The sequence below is a fragment of the Castor canadensis genome, chromosome 6 (assembly GCF_047511655.1).
Source record: "Castor canadensis chromosome 6, mCasCan1.hap1v2, whole genome shotgun sequence".
Lineage (NCBI taxonomy): Eukaryota > Metazoa > Chordata > Mammalia > Rodentia > Castoridae > Castor > Castor canadensis.
In genome coordinates, this window is record NC_133391.1 from 39,696,514 (window position 1) to 39,705,266 (window position 8,753).

Genomic DNA, 8,753 nt, shown 5'->3' on the forward strand with positions numbered 1-8,753 from the left:
AATAGAAGTTGGTAGAAACTCAGAGGAATTGAATACAATGCAAACGTCTAAATTACCCACTTAAAACCCAGAGATTGTAAGAGAGAATAAAACAGCAAGTCCAAAGTATGTCACATTCAAGAAACCCACTTCTTGGGCAGGAGAGGAGGGAGAACTAAATCTTTTCTGGGAGAGAGTACCAGTGGGAGGAGGTGTATATGGTGATGTGTTTTGTATCCATATATTAAAATAGAGAAATGAAACCCATTGAAATTGTTCTAAGAAGAGAGAGGGGAAGAAGGAGAACAAAGGAGGGGGTAGATCCAACTAAGATGTATTTTAAACACATATGTAAATACCACAATTTCAAATATTATATGTTAATAAAATCATAAAGAAATCCACTTCTTAAATATAAAATACAAACAAGTTAAAGATATAGAGCTGGGAAAGATACACTATGCCAACACTAACTAAAAGAAGGCTGGCGTGGCTGTGTTAATAATAGCTGATGTATGTTTCAGAACCAGGAAGATTATCAAAGGTAAAGGAAAGAATTCGTCAGGAAGACAAAATATCCTAAATGTATGTGGGCCTAATAACAGGGATTCAAAATACGTTATGTGACAACTGCTAGAACTGACGGGAGAAAGAGGCAAATACACGGTTATAGTTGGAAATCAGCACTCCTCTCTCTGAAATCAATGAAAGAAGTAGAAATATCAGACTGCAGAAGACTCTTGGCCAGCCTGACCTATAGGTATTTGTAAGACATTCCACCCAGCGAGAGAACAGTATGTGTTTTTTTCCAGTCTGCAAAAAGTATTTACCAACATGGGTCATATACTGGGCACTAAAATTCATTGCAATGAATTTTAAATAATTGAAGCCATACAGAATATGTTCTTCAGCCACAACAGAAATAACAGCTTAAATATACTGGGGAAATCCCCAAGTTGTTGGAAGTTAACCGATTTCTAAATAACCCATGGTCAAAAATCAATTTAAAATAAAAATTAGAAAACACTTTGAACTGTGTGAAAATGCTGATGCATATGCTAAAATTTATGAGATCAACAGCTAAAATAGTGTTTAGAGAAAATTGTGTTTTATAGAATGATCATATTAAAAGATAAAAAAACCTTAAATGAATATTTTTATTTTTTACCTTACAAAACTGCAAAAGGAAGAGCAAATTAAACCCGAAGTATGCAGAAGGAACAAAATAACAAGGGTAAAAGTATAAATCAATGGTGCAGGAAGCAGAAAGGCAAGAAAGAAGACCCAAGAAAATCCAGAACTAAAGAAATCAAGCAAACTGAATAGCCTCTAGCAGCTGGATATGGTGAAAGGAGAAAAGATACAAACTCCCAGGACTGGAAAAGGAGGAGGCAGGCACCACTACAGATTCTACAGATGCTGAAAGAATAACCACAGGCAACATCATGGATGATTTTATGCCAATTCATTTGACAACTTAAATAAAATGGAAAATTCCTTGAAAAACATAAACTAACAAAGCCTATTCAAGAGTGAACTGAAAAGCTCTATACTTATTTAAAATGCTGAATTTATAATTAAAACTTGTCTGCAGACTTCAGATGCAATGGACTCACTGGTGATTCTATCAAACATTTCAGGAAGAAATAGTACCAGTGCCACACAAATGCTTGAGTAAAGCAAAAGAGAGGGAATGCTACCCTGACTCTTTTTGGAAACCCAGTATTATCCTGATGCCAAAAAATTTATGACTAGAAATCTAACAATGTCCCTTATGAACATAGATGCAAAAATCCTTGACATGATAACACAATAGTAGCAAGTTAAATCCAGCTATATGTGAAAAAAATGAAAGTCATGACAAAGTGAGATTTATTCCAGGTATGCAATATCAATTTAACCTTTGAAAATTAAGTAATGTAATTCATTACCTTACTAGCAAGAAGACAAAGTGTGTGATTGTCTCAATGGTTGAAAAAGAAGCACTAGAAAAATTTAAAACTCATTTGTGATAATAAAAAAACTCATCAAACCAAGAGTAGAATAGAACATCTTTAAACTGATGAATGGCACTCATGAGAGACCAGTAGCTAATATCATGCTTAGCAAGTGAACAGCTTGTTTGCTCCTTAATATTGAACAGAAATAAGGCAAGATTGTCTGTTTTTTTCCGGTTCTACTCAACAGTAGCAATAGTATAAACTGGTGATCCTTGCCAATGCAGTAAGGAAAGAAAAAGAAATAAAAGGAAGAAGTAAATTTGAAAGGAAAAGTCAAATGATCTCTATTTATAAGTCATCATAATTTTGTATATAGAAAACCTTAAAAGAATCGCATACAAGAATAGAAATAACCAGCTTGCACAATACAAGAACAATACTCAAAGAAATTATTTGTGTTTCTTCATGTCAGCAATGAATAATTGGAAATTGGAATGAAACAATATCATTGAAAATGTAGTACTAGCAATTAGTTTCCCAGGATATGTGCGGGTATTTTACCAAACTATTCCCATGAATCAGAAAACTCAGTATAGTTAAGATGTCAATTGTCCTCAAATTGTTCTATGTATCAAGTTGACTCTTAAATTTATATGAAAACTCAAAGGTCTTAAAATAGCCAAAACAATTTTTAAAAGGGAAAAATTTAGATGATTGTAAAATTCCCAATTTTAAGACATATCAGAAACCACAAGTAAGCAAGATAGTATGATAATGGAATAAAAACAGACAAGAAAATCTAGAAATACACACATATATATATATGATTGACTGATTTTTTTTGTCAAAACTGAGAATTCAATGAGAAAAATGATAGTCTTTTAGCAAATAGTGTTGGAATAATTGATAGTCATATAGAAAAAAATGAACTCTGACCCTTATGTTACACCACCCACATGGATAACTCGCTTTATAAGTAACTTATAAAAATATAATAGCTCTTATACCTAAATAGGGAACTAAAGTTGTAAAACTCTAGAAGGAACCTCAGGAGGAAAATTTTGTGACCATGGTCAGGCAAAAAGATTTCTTAGGACACAAAAGTCCAAACCAGAAGTACTGATGAGTTAAACTTCATTAAGACTAAAATCTTGTTCTTCAAAAGACAGCATCAAGGAAGTTAAAAGGTAGGTCAAAGACCAAGTGTTAAAAGTACATATAAAACATGTGTCTGATGAAGAACTGGTTTCCAGAATATAAAAAGAACTCTTATATCTCAATAATAAGAAAAATGTCCTGACTTTTTTTAAAGTATAAAAGATTTAAACAGATACCTCACCAAAGAAAATCTGTGAAAGCCAAGACAATGAGAAGCCGGGCACTGGTGGCTTGTGCCTGTAATCCTGGCTACCTGAGAGGCTGAGACCAGTTGGAAGGATTGCAGTTTCAGGCCAACAAAAAAAAGTTCACAAGAACGCATCTCAACCAATAGCTAGGTACGGTGTCCTTCGCCTGCCATCCGGGTGATGAGAGGAAGCATAAAACAGGGGGATTGAGGTCCAGGCAGGCCTGGGCAAAAAACAAGACCCTATCTCCAAAATAACCACAGCGAAAAGAGCTGAGGGTGAGGCTCAAGCTGTATTGCACCTGCCTAGCAGGGCACAAAGCCCTGAGTTCAAACCCCAGTACAGCCAAGAATATTTTTTAAAAAAGGTTTTGTATGCATTATTTCATTTGTCCTTCACAACATTTGCTCTCAGGACAAGGATATAACCAAAGCCTTCTTCATTTCACCTTTTGGAGATGCAGTGTTCAAAACAGTATCATGCTCCTGGGTAAGAAATTCAGCCTTTTACCCCTACTTGCCCTTCTTTCTGTGCAATGTGCTATTTAATGGTTTTGACTGAACCACAGAACCTAATAAACAAAAAACAGAATTGTAACAATACCCTCATCACTGATGTCCCACATGGACACAAGTCCAGTGCGCACATGGCAGTCCACATCCCTCACTTCCTCCACTCTGTTCAACTGTAAAAGAAAACCCCTTGCACAATAGCACCGAGCAATCTGGTTGACTACTCTGTCAGCGGAGCTGCTGGTGCTGCTGGGATGCACTTGGACTTGTCACGGAGTTCAGAAAGACGAGAGGCTGCCTCGTCTGAGACTTGTCACTGTACTGCAGCGTCAGTGCTCAGCCAGGGTGTCTCGCACGGGTGTTCCTCCTGCAGGTGTGGTGGAGGAAGCAGCTGGCTTCTTTGGGCTGAAAGCATAAGTTAACTGCTGGATCCTATGACAGGAAAGGAACAAGACCTTCCTAGTAAAATCAAGAGGTCTAGCTGAAGGTCTAGTTGTAGGAAGTCAGGTGCAAAGGGAGGTGGCAACTTCTACCTTGTAAATTCAGACACCAGGTGTTGTCAGTGGTTTGTGTTCTGACTTCCCCATAAAGCACGTGAACTGAGTTCTAGATATTGTTACTATTGGTTAGTTTCTTAAAGATTGCTATAGTATGGATAAGCTCCAGCTCTGCCTGGTCAGTGGTTTATATTATTGGGAAAAAAATTTTCAGAACGGACCCATTTTTGCATCTTTCTGCCTATAGGTGGCACCATTCTCATTCCATTCCAGATTTCCCAGTCTGAACGTGCCTGCAAAGGAAGTGGCACAGATGCTATTGCCACATCCTCTTTTGGGGAAGGTTCTCCCTAAAAGAATAGCCCTTCCTCCTGCCCTCCCTTTCTCCCTCCCTCCCTCTTTTCCCTTCTCCCCCCTCCTCTTTCGCTCTCTCTCCCTCCCTCCCTTTCCCTCTCTCCCTCCTTCCCTCCCTCCCTTCCTTCCTTCCTTTTTATTCAAAAAATCTTACTGAATATCCACCATGTGCCAGGCATTGAAAGTACAAAGGTAATGATGCAGTCCTTCTCTTTAAGTTACGTCTAGTAACAGAGAGAGACATTTGTGTTTTCAGATCATCCTAACACAATTTCAAAGTGCTCTGATGCAGTGGGCAGTTGAAGTCGGAAGCTTAACTAGGCTTGTGAAGGAGCCTGCAAGCCATGCTAAAGGGTGAGAGTTTCTTGGCCCGCACTACAGAGCCTTGAGGTGTTTTAAGCAGGGTGGAGTCACGATGAGAATGAAGGCTGGACCGCACTCTGTGAAGGATGGGTGAAGCCCAGAGCCTCCTTCATTGGTCTCCCCTGACTCCCATCTTCTTGTCTCAAGTCTTTCTATCTTTCTCAGTGTGGTAAATATCACTACCATCCATTCAATCACTTCCCCATGCCACTCCCCACTAGACCATCTTTGTTCCTTCATGCCCCCACACCAGTCCATAGAGACTGGTTCATGTCTAAAACATATCCTGAATGTATCCACTGCTCTCCATCACCCCCACCATCACCCAAGCAAAAGCACCTGATTTCTCAACCCTTTGTACTGGCTCTCTGCTCTTCCTGGCATGCCATGGGCAAGGCCAGCTGCTTTTCCTCAGACCTCAGCAGCCATGAGCCCTCCTCTCTCACCACACTGTTTGCAGGCCTGGTCCTCCGTTTCTCTTTCTCACGTCACTGCTCATTGTCTCCTAAAACAACATGCTACCATTTGATATTCATTTGGTGGTTTTATTATTACCCAGCATTCACACGAGAGTACAAGCTCCAGGACACAGAGGACTTCTTTCTTGCCACAGTATCCTCAGATTCTAAAAGAGCCCCTGGTACAAAATATACACTTTGGACATACAAACACAGTTCATTTAGGTGCTGGGGCAATAGTTCAGATGAGTGAGGATGACAGTGAGGACTAACTCAGCAGGCACCACGATGGGTGGCAGAGGAAGTTTCACAGTACATGTAAAAGACAGAATCCATGGGACTTGGTGGCTGAATGGGCATGAGGGGAGGAGAAGAAGTAAAAGCTATTTCTTGGTGACATTCTTAACAATGTCAGTAGATGGTGTGAAATTCAGGGAGAGGAGAGGAGTGGGCAAGGAGGCGTGCAGAAGCAGCGAGGCTACTTGACGGAATACCATGACTGCGTCCGTAAAAGTGACCGTGGAATTAGATATTTTCATTTGAAATCCAGGCTTTTGCAGTTCATGCATGTGTTAAAGATATTATTTCTGAGTTGAATTCCTCCCTCTACTTCTTGTTCCAATTCTTGTTTTCCCCTCATCTCTAAAAATATGTCTTGATATAATCAAAGAAAATCCACAAACGTTAGATCACGATTTCACTGTCTGAGCAAAATTCTGTATTTTTTTTTCTCATTTTTTGTAATACAAAGGATTTGGGGCTTTAAAACATTACAAATGTCCCTACAGCACTTTTTCAGATCTTTAACATACTGTGAGCCTGGGTAGTAAAATTTACTGAATCAAAGACATGGAGCATTTTAAAGGTAGTTGGGACTTCAGGGGTCCTTAGTTCAGATGAGAGAAAAAAGCCCAAGTGAAATACAGCTTACCAAGTGGCTGACCTCTGAACAGAACCCGGGGAGACTCCACTAATCAAACCCTCTGCCTGGCCTCGAATGTGAACCTCAGTCTGTGACCGCCAGGCAGGACATCTCCACGGTCTGGTGGCATGTTTGGTGTGGCTTCCCCTCACCTCTGCGCATTAGTTTAGCTGCAGTTTCCAGTTGTCACAGGCAGCATCTGACCTCATTTTCCATCGCAAGACGGCTCCCAGCGGATGTCTCTGGATATGCAGAGAAATGACTGCCTTTAGCAAAATGTGTGTTTTGTGTTTTGCATGGCACTGTTAGCCTCCTCCCATACTAATCTCACTTAGAAATTCATGGCCTCCTCCACTTCCACTTCCATTGCAAGATTTCTGGCCCAGGTGACTGTTTTGGGTTCATGGCACCAGGCAGATCAGGTGGTCCAGGGAACAAAAAGAAGTCTGATAGAGATTTTTCACAAATGTGTCAGAATCCTCAAGTTCTTCTCACAGTCTTTCAAGGGCTTCACTCTTCCTCCATTGAGCCACTACTAAAGAAGTTTTGTCTAGCTGGGTATGGTAGTTTATTCTGTAATCCCAGCTACTCGGGAGGAGGGAATTAGGAGGATCAGGGTTCAAGGCCAGCCCCATAAAAAAATAGTGAGAGCCTCCTCTCCCCAATATCAACCAATAAGTTGGGTGTGGTGACATGCACCTGTGGTCCCTGCTATGTAGGAAGCAAAAATAGGAGGATCAAGGTTCAGGCCAGCCTAGGCAAAAAAGCAAGAAAGACCTTATTCAAAAAATAACGAAAAGCAGAAAGGGCTGGAGATGTGGCTCAAGTGGTAGAGCACCTGCCTAGCGAGTGCAAGGCCCTGAGTTCAAACCCGAATAATGCCAAAAAAAAAAAAAAAGAAGAAGAATCTTTTTTTATACAAAGATAGACAGTGATCAGACAGGTGACAAAACAACATGCTGCACCCCTCCCCCATTTCCCTATCATTTCCTGAACAGTGGAGACCATCCCACCCAGTATTTGGAACACTAGGCAGACCCACCCATCTGATGAGTCCAAGCCTTGTGCCAAAAGCCATCTTCATTTCCTAAGTTCAGAAGAGTACCTTCTGAGCAAACCAGATCCTTGGCACCAATCCAGAAAGCTACCATGCTCTCGTGAGCCACACATAGCTCTAGCCACACAGGACACCAAAAGACAGCTTATTTTCTGTTCCTAGCTGGCCAGAAACCACCAAACCTTACAGTCCCAGGACTGGTGAGACCCGAAGGTCATCCATACAGCATCCATACACCTGTGACCACACTGGGAGAATCCCAGTTTCAACACACGGATCTTGTCAAGATAGAGCCAAGATCTGCTCTCCATTATTTACATGCCTTTTGACTGGACAGGAGGTTAACCCTGCTTGTGTGGAGATGAATTAAAATCATAATTCACTCAATGTCCTATGTCATTTGACTCCAACTTAAATTTATAGACTTCTCTGCTTCTGTGTTCTTCCTAGGAACACATTCTGTATTTTTAACAAAATGATAGTTTTCGCCAAACACACCATGTGCTTTTCTCCTTCTAAAAACCTCTTCCACCAACGACATGACTTTCCTTTTACCTCTATTCACCACATTCCTGCAACTCTTTCAATCAAAGTCACGATCGATCGTCCGTCCCTCAGGCATGGTTTACACAACACTCTCCATAAAGACGTTCCTGACAGCTCCAGTCTCTCCCCTTCCTCATAGCTGTCAGTACCTGGTACTCACCTGTTACCTAATAGTTTGGTCATTGGCGTGCAAACCTTATGTACCTCTGCTTTCACTAGATTGCAAACTGTCCAGAGACGGCACCCTTTCTCTTCTCTGTATGAAAAAGAAATCTTTTGCACTTCATTGGAGGTCAGTTCTTTGAGGACCAAGGAATGAGAAGTTAGGGAAACAGTGAGTGAGTGGCTAAGGAATTCTGGAGCCCTGAAAAACTTGGCTGGGTCCACACAGAAGGAGAAAAGCAAGAGGAGGAAGTGGCTGTTTTGAGCTCTTTGTCAGCAGCCAGCTGCAGCCTCAGAGAAATTTCTTCCCATTAAAAAAAAAGAATAAAAAACAAAAACAGCAAACAGAGTTGGCAGAGGAAGTGATGACGTCAGTCTTTCATCCCTTCACAGAAGAGTCATTCAAGTAAAATTTAATCACTCAGACAACGAATTACCACATCAACACTTTGGGTTTTTGGAACACACACACACACACACACACACACACGGGGGACAAGCACTGATATTTTAGAGGCTTAATAAATATTCTTAGTAGAGAGGAGGTGTTATCCAGGATTTCCTGTACATGTTCTATATATGGAGAAATGGGAACAGTGGTGTGTGTGATAAATACA

The 8,753-nt window shown here is 40.6% G+C and overlaps 1 long non-coding RNA gene across 1 annotated transcript in view; it reads right to left on the reverse strand.

Annotated features, from left to right (window-relative positions):
- Positions 1 to 8,274, reverse strand: part of LOC141424077 (uncharacterized) — a 28,928-nt gene extending 20,654 nt beyond the window's left edge. Inside the window, exons 1-2 of the long non-coding RNA XR_012448905.1 lie at positions 8,135 to 8,274; positions 6,381 to 6,613 (exon numbers count right to left, since the gene is read on the reverse strand). This is a non-coding gene — a long non-coding RNA (uncharacterized lncRNA). The remainder of the gene's footprint in view (positions 1 to 6,380; positions 6,614 to 8,134) is intronic.
- Positions 8,275 to 8,753: the final 479 nt, after the last annotated feature.